Source organism: Meriones unguiculatus (genome assembly GCF_030254825.1).
Source record: "Meriones unguiculatus strain TT.TT164.6M chromosome Y unlocalized genomic scaffold, Bangor_MerUng_6.1 ChrY_unordered_Scaffold_23, whole genome shotgun sequence".
Taxonomy (NCBI): Eukaryota; Metazoa; Chordata; class Mammalia; order Rodentia; family Muridae; genus Meriones; species Meriones unguiculatus.
In genome coordinates this window covers 13,358,786-13,375,312 of record NW_026843709.1, presented here as the reverse complement: position 1 = coordinate 13,375,312, position 16,527 = coordinate 13,358,786, and positions in this window count along the sequence as shown.

Here is a 16,527-nt window from a genome sequence, read left to right as displayed (position 1 = left end):
CCAGGGGGAAGTGATCTAAAAACAGACATTAGAGTTCATGTTAGAATCATCTCCCCCACCCCTCACAAGGGGCCCTATATGAAGACCAAGCTGCCCATGGGCCACATATGTGCAGGAGACCTAGGTGCAGACCATGTATGCACCTTAGTTGATGTCTTAGTCTCTGTACGTCTTCAGGGGTCTGGATTAGTTGTCCCTGTTTGTTTTCTTGTGAGGTTACTTTCAGCTTCAGGTCCTTCCATGTTCCCCCAACAATTCCACTAGAAACCCTCTGCTCCTGAGCTCTGCCCCATGCTTGGCTGCATGAACCAGCATCTTTCTGCCTGGAGTGTCCCAGACCACAGTCAAGTTAGGCTTCTGTCAGTAAGTATAGCAGAGCATCATGAGTAGTGTCAGGAGCTGGAACTCTACCATGGGGTGGGTCTCAGATTGGGCCAATTATTGGTTGTAAAATCACTTAATCTCTTTTTCCTCTCTCTATTCCTGCACTTCTTGTATGTAGGGTTAATTTTTGTATCAAAGGTTTTGTCGGTGGGGTGTTGTTCCCCTCCTTCCACTACTCCTGCCTGGCTAGCAGGTGGTTATATCAGTCTTCATGTCCCAATCTCTTCAGAGTCACAACTAGAGTCACACCTTTATCCTTTAAGGAGCTTACCCTGTTTCTGGCCTCCTGCTTGACAAAGAGATGCCCTGCCACCCCAGTTTCCTTTCTTGTTCCTACTCACCTCCCACTCCATTTCTCCCCATTCCACCTCCTGCCCAGTTTCCTTTCTTCATCCACTCTGCTGTCTATTCTAGCTCCCCTCCTGAGTGATATCCTGGCACCCTCCCTTAGGCCCTCCTTGTTAGTTAGCTTCTTTGGGTTTGTTGATTATAGTATGGTTATAATACAGGTCCAATATACACTTACAACTGAGTACATACAATGTGCATCTTTCTGGGCCTGAGTTACCTCACTTAAGATGATCTTTTCCAGTTCAATCAATTTGCCTACAAATTTCATGGCTTTTTTGTGTTGTTGTCTTATTTTGTTTTCAATAGCTGAGTAGAGTCTACATCTATTAAAAGACAAAGTAGGGAAAAGTTTGGAGCTCATTTGCATAGGAGATAACTTTCTAAACAGACACAAAAAGAACAGGCTCTGGGATCAACAATTAATAATAGGATATCATGAAACTGAGAAGCTTCTGTAGGTTAAAGGACACTGTCAAAAGAAACAAAAACAAAAACAAACTGCAGCCTACAGATTGGGGAAATATCTTCACCAACCCTACATCAGACAGAGGGCTAGTATCTAAACTATACAAAGAACTTAAGAAATTAAGCATCAACAAATCAAATAATCTAATTTAAAAATTGGAAAGAGAACTAGACTGAAAATTCACAGCAGAGGAATCACAAATGGCTGAGAAGCACTTAAAGAAATGTTCAATGTCCTTAGCCAGCAGAGAAATGCAAATAAAAGGACTCTAATTTTCTTCTTACACCAGTCAGAATGGCTAAGATCATAAACTCAAGTGACAACATATGCAGGAGACGATGTGGAAAAATGGGAACCCTTCTTCATTCCTGATAAGAGTGGAAACTTGTACAACCTCTCTGGAAATCAGTCTGGCACCTTCTCAGAAAATTGGGAATACTTCTACCTCAAGAACCAGCTGTACTCCTCCCAGCAAGACGTATACCCAAGAGATGCTATAGCATAAAGCAAGGACATTTGCTCAACTATGTTCAAAGCAGCTTTATTTGTAACAGCCAGGAATTAGAAACTGCCTCAACCAAAAAAAGATACAGAAATTGAGGTACATTTAAACACTACATTTAAAAAAAATTTAAACATTTTTTGTAAAGTTAAAAGATTGTCTGATTTATAATAGTGACCAATGCATGTTAGTTTCTTTTGTAATGGAGTCGGTGATTTTACCCTGTTTCATTGCTTGATTTCTTTTCATTTTTGTTGGGATATTATCTGTATGCCCTGTTTTCTTGGGTGAAGTTGTTTTCATTGGATTGGAGTTTTCCTTCTAGTATCTTCTGTCGGGTTGCTGTGCAGGCAAATGGTGGGATCTAGAAAAGATCATTCTGAGTGAAGTATCCCAGAAGGAGAAAGACAAACATGGTATATACTTGCTGATATAGACCTACAAGATATGATAAACATAATGAAATCTACACACCTAAAGAAGTTAATAAAGAAAGCGGACATGGGCGAAGATGATCAATCCTCATTTAGAAAGACAAATGGGATATGCATTGAACGTATGACAGGAGTCTACCGCAGAAGGCATCTGAAAGACTCTACCTAGAAGTGTTTCAAAGCAGACACTAAGACTCATAACCAAACCCTCGGCAGAGTGCAGGGAATCATATGAAAGAAGGGGAGTTAGTATGATATGGAAAGGACAGGAGCTCTAAAAGGACCAAATACACCCGGGCACAGGGTCTTATCTGAGACTGACACTTGACCAAGGACCATCTATGGCTATAACCTAGAACTTCTGCTCGGATGTGGCCTGTGGTAGCTCAGGGGAACAAGGACTATTTCTAACAGGATCTCAAGGGCAGCCTCTTTGACCTCCCCACCCCACCCCCAGGGGAGGAGCAGTTCTGCTAGGCCACAGAGGAGGACTTTGCAGCCAACCCTGAAGATACCTGATAAAATAGGGTCAAATCCTCCCCTATCAGTGGACTTGGAAAGGGGCAGGGAGGAGACCAGGGAGGGAGTGTGGGGTTGGGGAGGGAATGAGGGAGCGGCATACAGCTGGGACACAGAGTTAACAAAATGTAACTAATAAAAATAAAATTAAAAAAAAAAAAAAGATGGAGCTGGTTTCCACCTTCCACCTTCCCGATGGTGAGTGCTCTGTCACGAACAACTCCACATTTGGCTAAGGCTGAGGATCTGGCATGCTTCCATGTATGTGGACCTATCTGCATTGCCCACGTGGCACACTGGGGTTGGCTACCCAGAGGCTATTTAAGCTGTGGGCTGGCTTTCCCCAGGGTCCAATGATTGTTCAAGGTTCCTGAATAAACTGCACTGAAAAAAAATACAGAATATCCAAAGAATAAGTGAATATATGAAGTTGACATTGGACTAAAACACCCATGGTTCCTTAAATTCTAAATTAATTCAGATGTATTCTCTATCAACTTGCTTTTTGAAATTGCTGGGAATTTTTCAATTCATGGAAAACTTGAGAGGAGTTTTCTTTGAACAGAGAGTAGAGATTAAAACTGAGAATTAAAAAAAAAAATATGGCTCTCTCCTCTTTTCTTTCTCTGCCTCACCATAGATCAAGATGTGTGCTCTCGAGGAGGGGCAAGATGGCGGCACCGGGAGGACTCTCATTCTGAGCAGCAGCACAGCAGGATCAGCACAGTGACCAGCAATCAGAACTCTCGGCCATAAAACACAGTCATTTTGTTTCCCAGGTGAGAGGATACCCCACGGTGGGGGATTCCATCAGCTTCTAACTCACCCAGCTAAACCGCAGAAGAGATCCTGGTTCTGCCAGACGCTTGGCTGCCGGTCACCAGCCCCAGCCCCAGCCCAGAGCCAAGAGCCAGTGTCTCTGGTCACGGTCCCAGACTGAACCATGGGCACCACACTAACAGAGACTGGAATTTTCAGTCGAGAGATAACCCCAGGGTACAGGAAATGATTGGGACTGGCCTTAGGTCACCCATACATCCCCTGGAAAAGACTCGGGTGGATTCCACAGGCACCCCAGGAGCCAGCCTGGAGCCAGAGCCAGGGATCCAGATTCCGGCACAGAGCCCTGCCTGCCTGCACGCCTGATTCGCCGCCAGAGATAGAAACGGCGGGTCTGATCTCAGAGCACTCAGCTCACCCCCAACCTGAAAAGGTCCCCAGAAAATTACCCAGCTTAGGGAGGCACTCAGGCTCCCAAAAGCTGCAAAGGCAGACACAGGCAGTTTCTGCGCACCAGACAGCTGGCAGAGACTGAGCCTCCATCACACAGCTGTGCTCCAGGCACAGGCAGTTTCTGCGGCCAGCCAGCTGGCTGACACTGGGCAGTGTGCACCAGGGCAAAAAAAGACACTGGGAGCTCTTGTCTCCAGAGAATCCACAGGGAAGGAAGGAAACTGTACTGACCTAAATCACCCAATCCTTCCCTAGAAAAAGTCAAGCAGTCTAGTGGGGCCGAGGCACCAGCACTCAGCTGTGCTCCAGACACAGGCACAAACAGTTGAGGCGTGCCTGATGTCCAACTGGATCACAGCAGCTGATCATTAAATTTGCAACAAGAAACACAGAAAGAGGGCAGCTGCCCTCAGGACTTCCCTGGGTGAGACGAGAACCCTCTCGACTAACAAAGACCACAGTTACGACTCAGGTCTATATCCCTGAGGTGAGCAACTCCTGAAAAAACACCAGCCATCCAGGGACTATACCCAAAAAGCTGAGAAGACATCCTTCAGGAAAAACCAACTTTCTGCAAAGGGGATTCTCTCCATTACAGGATCCCCAGGAACCACCAGAAAATAACCTCAAACACCTAAGATAACACAATGGGAAGAGGCCAGCATAAAAGCTCAAGCAACAAAAGACAGAGCAATATGGCATCTCCAGAACCCAGTTACCCAGGGGCAAGTAGCCCTGGACACCCTACCATAACTGAAATCCAAGAAGATGACCTAACAAGTTGTTGCTCATGAAGATAATAACAGAGGAAACAAATAAGATTCATAAAGACATAGAGGAAGATAAACTCAAACAGAATATTGCCATCCGTAAAGAACTAGAGGAAGCTGCAGCCAAACAGTTTATGGCCTTTAGAAAGGAAATGCTTAAAACACTGAATGAAATGATAGAAACAGAGTTGAAGGAACTAAAGGAAAAACAGGAAAGTACAATCAGACAGGTGAAGGAAGTAAACAAAACAACTCAAGACCTGAAGATAGAACTGTAAAAAGTAAAGAAAACACAAATGGAAGAAAAAATGGAAAGGAAGAATCTAGGGAAGAAAACAGGAACTACAGAGGTAAGCATAACCAACAGACTACGAAAGATGGAAGAAAGAATCTCAGGTGTAGAAGATACAATGGAAGAAATCGATATATCTGTCAAAGAAAATGTTAAATCTGAAAAATTCCTGACACAGACCGTCCAAGAAATGCAAGACAATATGAAAAGACAAAACATAAGAATAATAGGTATAGAGGAAAAAGAAGATTCCCTTCTCCAAGGCCCAGGAAATATTTTCAACAAAATCATTGAAGAAAATTTCCCCAAGCTAAAGGAGAGGCCAATTAGAATACATGAGGCCTACAGAACACCCAACAAATTTGACCAGAAAAGAAAATCCTCCCGCCACATAATAATCAAAACAATAAGTATACCGAACAAAGAAAAAATACTAAAAGCTGCAAGGGAAAAAGGCCAAGTAACATATAATGGCAGACCCATTAGAATCACACCTGACTTTTCAACAGAGACTATGAAAGCCAGAAGAGCCTGCACAGATATCATGCAGACCCTAAGAGAACACAGATGTCAGCCCAGGCTACTATACCCCGCAAAACTCTCAGTCCTCATAGATGGAGAAAACAAGATATTCAATGACAAAAACAAATCTCAACAATACCTACAAACAAATCCAGCATTACAGAAGACACTGGAAGGGAAAATACAACCGAAGAAAGTTAGCTACATTCAAGAAAACACAGTAAATAAATAACCTCACTTCAGTAAAAAAAAAGCAACCAAGCAGACAACCTGCTGACCACAGCCAACATCAAAAACAAGAGATCTAAAAGCCACTGGTCATTAATCTCTCTCAACATCAATGGACTCAAAGCTCCAATAAAAAGACACAGATTAACAGAATGGATACGTAAACAAAACCCAGCAATCTGTTGCATACAAGAAACAAATCTAACACACAAAGATAGACATTACCTGAGGGTAAAGGGTTGGAAGACGACTTTCCAAGCAAACAGACCCAAGAAGCAAGCAGGAGTAGCCATTCTAATATCTGATAAAATAGACTTTTAACCAAAATTAATCAAAAGAGATGGGGAAGGACACTTCATACTCATCAAGGGAAAATTCCACCAGGAAGACATCACAATTCTGAACATCTATGCCCCAAATACAAGGGCACCCACATTTGTGAAAGAAACATTGATAAAATTTAAACCACACATAGATCCCCACACACTAATAGTGGGAGACTTCAACACCCCACTCTCAACAAAGGACAGGTCAACAAAACAGAAATTAAACAAAGAAACAATATCTCTAACAGAGGTCATGAATCAAATGGACCTAACAGACAATTACAGAACTTTACACCCAAACACAAAAGAATTTACCTTTTTCTCAGCACCTCATGGAACCTTCTCCAAAATAGACCATATAGTCGGTCACAAAGCAAGCCTCAACAGATACAAGAGGATTGAAATAATTCCATGTATCTTGTCTGATCACCAAGGAATAAAGCTGGACCTAAACAATAACAAAAATAACAAAAAGCCTACACACACATGGAAACTGAACAACTTGTTACTAAATGACAGCTCGGTCAGGGAAAAAAAAAGAAATTAAAGTCTTTCTAGAAATCAATGAAAACGAAGACACAACATACCTGAACTTCTGGGACACAATGAAAGCAGTGCTAAGAGGAAAGTTCATAGCACTAAGTGCCTTCAAGAAGAAATTCGAGACAGCTCATTCAAGCACCCTAATGGCTCATTTAAAAACCCTAGAAAAAGAAGAAGCAGACACACCAAGAAGGAGCAGACGGCTGGAAATAATCAAACTCAGGGCTGAAATCAATCAATTGGAAACAAATAAAACAATTCAAAGAATCAATGAAACCAAGAGCTGGTTCTTTGAGAAAATCAACAAGATCGACAAACCCTTAGCCAGGCTACATAAAAGGCAGAGAGACACCATCCAAATCAACAAAATCAGAAATGAAAAGGGGGATATAACTACAGACACTGAGGAAATGCAAACAATCATTAGGACATACTTCAAAAGTCTATATGCCACAAAATTAGAAAATCTAAATGAAATGGACAATTTTCTTGATCGATTTGACTTACCAAAGCTGAATCAGGACCAGGTAAATCAACTAAATAGTCCTATATCCTCCAAAGAATTACAAGCGGTCATCAAATTCTCCCATCCAAAAAAAGCCCAGGACCAGATGGCTTCAGTGCAGAATTGTACCAGACCTTCAAAGAAGAGCTAACACCAATTCTCTTCAAACTATTCCACAAAATAGAAACAGAAGGAACATTACCAAACTCATTCTATGAATCCACAGTCACATTGGTAGCTAAACCACACAAAGACTCAACAAAGAAAGAGAATTTCCGGCCAATCTCCCTTATCAACTCTGATGCAAAAATACTTAAAAAAATACTTGCAAACCGAATCCAAGAACACATCAAAGATATTATTCTCTATGACCAAGTAGGCTTCATCCCAAGTATGCAGGGTTGGTTCAATATACGGAAAACCATCAATGTGATCCACGATATTAACAAACTGAAAGAAAAAAAAAAACAAATGATGATCTCACTAGATGCTGAAAAAGCCTTTGACAAAATCCAACATCCATTCATATTCAAAGTATTGGAGAGATCAGGGATACAAGGCACATATCTAAACATAGTAAAGGCGATATACAGCAAACCTATAGCCAACATCAAACTGAATGGAGAGAAATTTAAAGCAATCCCACTGAAATCAGGGACAAGACAAGGCTGCCCACTCTCTCCATATCTCTTCAACATGGTGCTGGAAGTCCTTGCTAGAGCAATAAGACAGTTGAAGGAGATCAAGGGGATACAATTTGGAAAGGAAGAAGTCAAATTATCACTATTTGCAGATGATATGATAGTATATGTGAGTCACCCCAAAAACTCAATCAGGGAACACCTACAGGTGATAAACACCTTCAGCAAAGTGGCCGGATACAAAATTAACTCAAAAAAATCAGTAGCCCTCCTGTATACAAAACACAAAAGGGCTGAGAAAGAAATTAGGGAAACAACACCCTTCACAATAGCCACAAATGACATAAGGTACCTCAGAGTAACCCTAACCAAGGAAGTCAAAGACTTGTATGAAGAAAATTTCAAATCTCTGAAGAAAGAATTAGAAGAAGATATGAGAAGATGGAAAGATCTCCCATGCTCATGGCTGGGCATAATTAACATAGTAAAAATGGCCATCCTACCAAAAGAAATCTACAGATTCAATGCAATGCCCATCAAATTACCAACACAATTCTTTACAGACCTGGAAAGAAAAATTCTCAACTTCATATGGAATAACAAGAAACCCCGAATCTCCAAAACAATCCTGTACAACAACAGATCATCTGGAGGTATCTCCATCCCTGATCTTAAGTTGTACTATAGAGCAACAGTTTTAGAAACTGTATAATACTGGCATAGAAACAGATTGGTGGATCATTGGAACCGAACAGAGGACCCAGAAATAAACCCACACACTTATGGACACCTGATCTTTGACAAAGACGTCATAACCACTAAATGGAAAAAATATAGCATCTTCAACAAATGGTGCTGGTCCAAATGGATGTCTACATGTAGAAAAATGAAAATAGATCCATACTTATCACCCTGCACAAAACTGAAATCCAAGTGGATCAAAGACTTCAACATAAAACCAGACACATTAAATCGGCTTGAAAGAAAAGTGGGAAATACCCTAGAACTCATTGGTACAGGAGAAAACTTCCTGAACAGAACACCAACAGCACAGGCTCTAAGAGCAACAATCAATAAATGGGACCTCATGAAACTGAAGAGCTTCTGCAAAGCAAAGGACACTGTCTTCAAAACAAAGTGACCACCTACAGATTGGGACTGAATCTTCACTAACCCTTTATCTGACAGAGTATTCATATCCAGTATATAAAAAGAACTAAAGAAGCTGAAAAGCAGCAAACCAAGTAATCCACTTAAAAAATGGGGAACAGAGCTAAACAGAGAATTCTCTGTAGAGGAATACCGAATGGCAGAGAAGCACATAAAGAAATGCTCAACCTCACTAGCCATTAGGGAAATGCAAATCAAAACAACCCTGAGTTTTCACCTTACACCCATGAGAATGGCCAAGATCAAAAACTCAAGTGACAACACATGCAGGAGAGGTTGTGGAGAAAGGGGAACCCTTCTCCACTGCTGGTGGAAATGTAAACTTGTACAACCTCTCTGGAAATCAATCTGGCCCTTTCTCAGACAACTAGGAATAGCGCTTCCTCCAGTTCCAGCCATACCACTCCTGGGCATATATCCAATAGAGGCTCAGGTACACAAAAAGGACATTTGAACAGCCATGTTTGTAGCAGCTTTATTTGTAATAGCCAGAAGCTGGAAACAACCCAGATGCCCCTGAACTGAAGAATGGATGCAGAAATCGTAGTACATCTACACAATGGAATATTACTCAGTAATGAAAAACAAGGAAATCATGAAATTTGCAGCGAAATGGTGGGATCTGGAAAGGATCATCCTGACTGAGTTGTCCCAGAAGCTATAGACACACATGGTTTGTACTCACTCATATAGACATATAATATAGGAAAAACCCATTAAAACCTGTGCATCTAAAGAAACTTAGCAAGAGAGAGGACCCTAACTAAAATGCCCAATCCCCATCTGGAAAGGCAAAGAGGATGGACATCAGAAGAAGAAGAAAACAGGAAACAACCTAGGAACCTACCACAGAGGGCCTCTGAAAGCCTCTGCCTTACAGATTGTCAAAGCAGAGGCTGAGCCTGATGGGCAACTGTTGGGCAGAGTGAATGGAATTTTATGTAAGAACTGGGAAATGGTAAGAGCTGGAGATTACAGGGTCTCCACAAGGAGAGCAACAGAACAAGAAAATTTAAACGCAGGGAACTTCCCAGAGACTCATACTCCAACCAAGGTCTACTCTTGGAGATAACCCAGAACCCCTGCACAGATGTAGCCCAGGGAAGTTCAGAGTCCGATTAGGTTACATAGTAATGTGAAGAGGGACTGCCTCTGACATAATCTGATTGGCCTGCTCTTTGATCACCTCCCCCTGCGGGGGAGCAGCCTTACCAGGCCATAGTAGAGGACAATGCAGCCACTTTTGATGTGAACAGATGGACTAAGATCAGAAAGGAGAGGAGAACCCCCCCTATCAGTGTACTTGGGGAGTGGCATGCATGCAGAGGGAGGAGGGAGGGTAGGATTGGGAGGGGAGGTGGTAAGGGCTTATGGGGGGATGCAGAATGAATAAAGTGTAATTGATGAAAAATTAAAAGAAAAAACAAAAACCCAATACCACAGGGAACCCTAGATGCTACCAGCCTATTATATCAGTAAGAATGTAATGTTACAATTAGTCAGTACACCAGTAACTTCTCAGGTGAAAGTCACAACCTAGGAAATTTCATCTATGACCACATTAGGAAAACACCTTGTTTTGGGTACATTCCTCTTAATCCCACATCACTTTAAATCTTCCCTACAAAGGAAGCTGTCTAATTAAATGAACATTGAAGTTTCATTTCCTACCTGATATTGTCACGGAGGTAAACAGTCGTAAAGGTGTGGGATCTGGATATAGGGATGAGATAAAGGCTTATTTGGTTTCACAAGAAAAGGTCACATGTGTGCAGTGTCAGTGAGGAAAGTTTGTATACTCATGTCCATGGAAACATCAACATTCTCTCAGGTGCTGATTGGCTAAGAGGAAGAATAATGCAAAGAGACAGGTGAAAGCCAGTAAGAGTTTCAGGAGTCATTTCTTAATATGGCCAAATGGACATTGTGCTTGAGAGAAAGACTGACCAGTCCTACAAGCTGCTATCTGGGCAGCTGAAAGCACAACGGAGGCATCAAAGATCCTGTATACAAGACTTTAGTTCCAGAAAAGTGCCACATATTTCTTTCAAGTGGTCATTAATAAAGTTACTCGTCCTTGCCATGTGAGTTTCACATTATCTCAGAGTCCATTATTATTTGTTAAATGCAAATTGGGACCTTGCTTATATTTTCACAGAGACTATTTAATAAGTCAAGGCAGCAAGCAGTCACCTTGTTGTACTCCTTCCGCAGAACTTTGAGCTTTTTACACTGAACCACAACTGACAGGTAGACAGATGGAGACAAAGAAAGAGCTAGATAAACAGATTCAGAAATAGAGCGATGAAGATAGAAACAAAGATATAAAGTGACAGAGACTGAGAGACAGAGACTCCATTCTATCTAGTCACTTTCTTTGGCATATCAACCTCAGAGCAAACAATTCTATAATATAACTACAGTAGGAATTATATTATTTAACAAGGCCATAACTCCTAACCCTTACCAGACATTTCTTTACTGGGGACTCACATGTAAATAGATGAACTTCAAGGGGACATTGCCTTTCAAATTATAGGAAGTGAAAGAAGATGGAGGAACTTCTAGGATAAAAGAACATAGTTATATTGATACTTTTCCATTCAATACAATGAGTAAAGTCCCAGCAACTTCCAAGGACAAAAGAATAGGACTGACAATCTCTTTTAGTGGAAAATGTGGAACATTTCCATAGTGGAGTATTATTCTGGTAAGAAAATGGCATCAAGATATTTTTCAGCTAAATGGATGGAACCAAAAGAAATCTTTGTGGGTGAAGTAACTAAAATACAGAAAGACAAACATGGTATGTACTCACTTATTAGGATGTCTCTTTATAGTGGGTGATAAAGTTCCCATAGGCCATGTATTGTGACCAAACCAGTTTTCACCACTGATTGGGTGGCAGTTATTTGAGTTGTTGGGTCAGGGCATCTTACAGAAATCTTCAAACAACCCAGGCGTTATTATTAATTTTTTTTTTTCTGTGCCCTCAACTGATAGATCAGTGGAATATTCTTGTTTACACAGAGATGCTTCCTTCTGCATCAAATGTGATTGCATGCAGAGACCCACAGTATGATATTATGTAGAGAGAGACGGTAAAGAACCCAGCTCTAAATGGGATTTTTCCTCCCCTCATAGCCCTGGTAATCCTGCATGTTAGGAGGCATGAAGAATGCCATAAGTAGTGGGAATTTAGGACACAAGGAGAACAATGACCTGAGAATCAGACTGCTGAGCAAAATGATGCAGCCACCCTTGAGGAGACCTGATAAGCTAAGGTCAGTTATAAGGGGGAGCAGGACCTCCCTTATCAGGAAAATTTTAGAAAGGATATAGGGGGAGAAGAATGAGGCTGGGTGTACAGGAAGAAGAGAGAGGGAACAGAAGAGAAGATACCAAATGAAAAAATCATAATAAGTAAATACATAAGAAAAATAAACTATGATCAAGGTGATAAAGTATAGAACACTTCAGATCTGATGGCTTCTTCTTGGTGGGGGAGTGCCAGGGTGCAGCAAGGAAGGGTGCAGTTTTTGTTTAGGGACTTGGCAATGAGACTCTGATCATGTTGACCTGAGTATATGAACAACACATACTTGAATTGGTGTATTTTAAAGAAAAAAAATAAATTTAGTGTGACAAAGGGGAAGGAATTTGAACCTGGGAGCAAAGGAAAAGGAATGTAATGTATATTTAATGAAATCCCCACATAATCAATAAAAGTAATATGTTGACAACTTTTACAATGACTCTTAACATGGAGAAAAGATTCCACTAAAGGAGGGCAGATTTTGACTTTGTTTTCCAGGAATTCATTTTGTAGCAGAGTATCCTAGCAATGAACTAGTGGTTACCCAGACCCCACAAGCTTAGGTGACACTTCTAAAGTATCAATCCTGGCACTAACACTACATGCAGAGTGTTTATCTGGAGAACCACAGCAGAAAAAACAGATGCTCTTGTGGTCTAGATGTATAACACTGACCCATTTCTCTGAACTGAAGGCCCAGTTTTAACTGCAATCACCAAGACCAGAAGGATTCCTCACTGAACACTATGTACACCACAGCTATCTATCCAATCAGGGCAGCCAAGGCAATCCTGCTCATAGAGGTTTGCCAATGTGGAATAGCACCAGCACTCAAAGAGTTTACTGCCCCTCAATTCTCATTTAACACTCACCAATATTTTTTTTTCTTCAAGCCAAACAGTCCCAGGAATTGTCTCATTTCCTTCTCTTTTTCCTGCTCATAAAGGCTCAATATACCCGAGAACCCTGGAACATGAGAACCTATTATATTAATAAGAATATGAAGGTATATTTAGTGAGTTCATAAGGAACTGCTCAATTCAAAGTCATAACCTAGGAAATTTCAGATCCAAGAGCACAGTAGAAGACACCTTGTCATTCAGTACATTCCCGTTAACCCCACATCCCATTAAAGCTTCCCTACTTAGGAAACTATCCAATTAAATAAACATTAAAGTTTTATTTCCCACCTGACCTTGTCACAGAGATAAACAGAAAAGGTTGTGAGATCTGGACAAAAGATGAGATAAAGGCTTGTTGGGTTTCACAAGAAAAAGTCATGTGTGTAAAGGATCAGAGATACTGGACATTGAGGAAAGTTTGTTTACTCATCTCCATGGAAACCTCAGGATTCTCTCAGGTGCTGTTTGGCTGAGAGATGGAATGATGTCATGCAACAGATGGAAGCCATTAAGAGTTTAAATAGCCAGACATAAAAAGGGCCAAGTGGAAAGCCTGCATGAGAGAAAGGCTGAGCAGCCTTACATGCCTCAATCTGGGCAGCTGAAAGTACACAACCCAGAGATGAGTCCTGTGTTCAAGACTCTTAGTTCAGGAAAAGTGTCTCATATTTCTTTAAAATGGTCATTAATAAAGTTATGTGTCCTTGACATGTAACTTTCACATTATCACCGATTCCATTATTATTTGTTAAGTGTGCAGATATGTCCTCAGTCAATGAATTACTTACTGGGAAAATGATTTCTTATGAAGGCAAACTTTTGAATAAAAAGTGCTTAATTGGGACCTTCCTTGCTTATATTTTTACAGAGGTCATCCGGGAAATCACATCAGCAAGAAGTAATATAGTTGTACACCTTCAGCAGAACTGAGAGCTTTTCATACCACAAGTGATAGGCAGAGAGAGAAAGAGACAGACACAGAGAGAGAGAGAGAAAGAGAGAAAGGCATAGAGCCAGTTTCAGAAATAGAGAGACTGAGACCAGCAGAAACAAGGACATAAAGTGACAGAGACTGAGAGACAGAGACTCCAGTGTGTCTGGTCACTTTCAATGGCATATCTTCAATGGCAATAACTTCAAAGTACACTATCCTATAATATAACTCCATAAGCAATTATTTTATCTAAAAAGGCTATACCTCATAACCCTTTCCAGACATTTTCTTACTGAGGTCTCCACATTTAAATAGAAGAGCTTCAAGTGTATATTGCATCTCAAATCACCAGGAAGTGGAAGAAGATAGAGGGATTTCTGGAAAAGGAACATAGTTTTCCTGATACTTTGTCATTCAATACAATGATTGAAGTCCCAGCAACTTCCAACAAGTAAAGAAGAGGATGAACAATCTTCTTAGGGGAAAATGTGCAGTATTTCCATTATGGAATATTTTTCTGTTAAAAAAAATGACAACATGATATTTTTAGGCAAATAAATGGAACCAGGAAAAATCATCCTGGTTGTTGCTTCATCCTGTTTAGTTGCTTCAGCAACTAAAATGCAGAAAAACAAATATGGTATGTATTCACTTATTAGGAAGTCTCCTAATAGTGGTGGATAAAGTTATAATAGGCCATCTAATTGTTACCAAAACTGTCTTCCACTATGGGAATTGGATGTCAGTTAATTGGGTTGTTGGGCAAGGGCATCCTATGAAAATTGTCAAGCAACCCAGGCTGTTGTTATTTAAAGATGTTGCTGTCTGCCTTCACCTGTTAGATCATTGCCATGTCCTTCTATCCACAGAGATGCTTCCTTCTGCATCAAATGGGATTGCATACAGATACCCACATTATGTACAGAGAGACCTTAAAACACCCAGTTCTAAACACCCAGTTCTAAAGGGTATTTCCCTATGAATTTCTCTCTTACATCAGTTCTCTGTGCAGACTGAAGTAGTGGAGGCAGGAAGTGTGTCATAAGTAGGGGGAATCAAGGACACAAGCAGAACAATGTGGTAAGAATTAGGCTGCTTAGGAAGATAATGCAGTCAGATTCGATCAGACCTGATATGCTAGGGTCATATAGACGGAGAGAACTTACCCTATCTGGGAAATAGAGAAAGGGCTGAGGGATAGAAAAAGAAGAGTAGACTGTGGGACTGGAAGGAGAAGAGAGAGGGGCAGCAGAGGGGAAACAAAGTGAACAAATCGTAATAAATAAATACAAGAGAAAAACTGTTATCAAGTTGATGAAGTGTACATATCTTTAGGACTGATGGCTTCTTCTTTTGGGTGTGACAGGATATGGCAAGGATGAACTCAGTTTTCTTTAAGTGACTTGGCCCTGAGACTTTGTTCATATTTCAACGAGTATGTGAACAACACATACTTCAATTGATGTATTTTAAAAATACAAAATTTTTAATGTTACAAATGGGTAGATATTTGAACCTGGTATCGATAGAAAAGGAGTGTAAAGTATCTTATGTGAAATTACATAATCAATAAAAATAATATAACTTTTACAATAACTTTTAACAGAGAAATGATTCTGCTAAAGGAGGACAGATTTCTGACATTGTATGGCATGCTTTTGAGGAATTCATTAAGTATCACAGTGCCCTGACCATCGGGACTTCAACGGGGTTCCTAAGGGAGGAGAATGGAAGGAACGGGGAAGGAGGAACAAGAAACACAAGGAAGGAAGCCAAGTCTGTTTGTCTGATCAAGGCTTCATTTATTAGAAATTTTTACCCAACTTATATAGGGAGAAGGCAGGAAAAGGGGGAAGGTAATTAGCTGCTGTAGGAGACAGGAAGAGTGCTTTCATGTGTTAAATAGGGTACCTGCAAGATACCATAGGGATGTATTCTCATGGATGCTCTAAGAAATGGATGTCCTCACAGTCTATCACCCATGAATTAGGGTCCTAGATAACTTTCACTAAATAGCTTTAGGTCTCCCTAAATGACCTTTGCTCACTATTTGGCTTTGCCCTAGTAAACACCTTTTGTCTCCACTAGATAGCTTTGACTCACTAATTGACTTAGGCTTCAGTAGATAGCTTTGGCTCCCAGCACCACAAACTCCTGTACATGAACTAGTGGTTACCCATCTACCTCTGACCCCATGACCTCAGGTGGCAACTCTGATCAAGCATTTCTGGCACTAACAATACTTTTAGAGATTTTGTATGAAGGACGTAGATGCTAATGTATCCTAGGCATATAAAATGGACCAATTTCTCTGTCCTGAAGGCCCAGTTTTAACTGTAAATTCCAGAAACAGGAGGGTTCCTCAGTGACCAATCAGGAGGACACAGTTCCTGATCTAGCCAGGTCAGTCAATACAAGCCTGATCATAGAGCGTTGACAAAACTATTGTGGAAGAGCACCAGCTGTCAAAAAGTGTATTGATGTTCAGT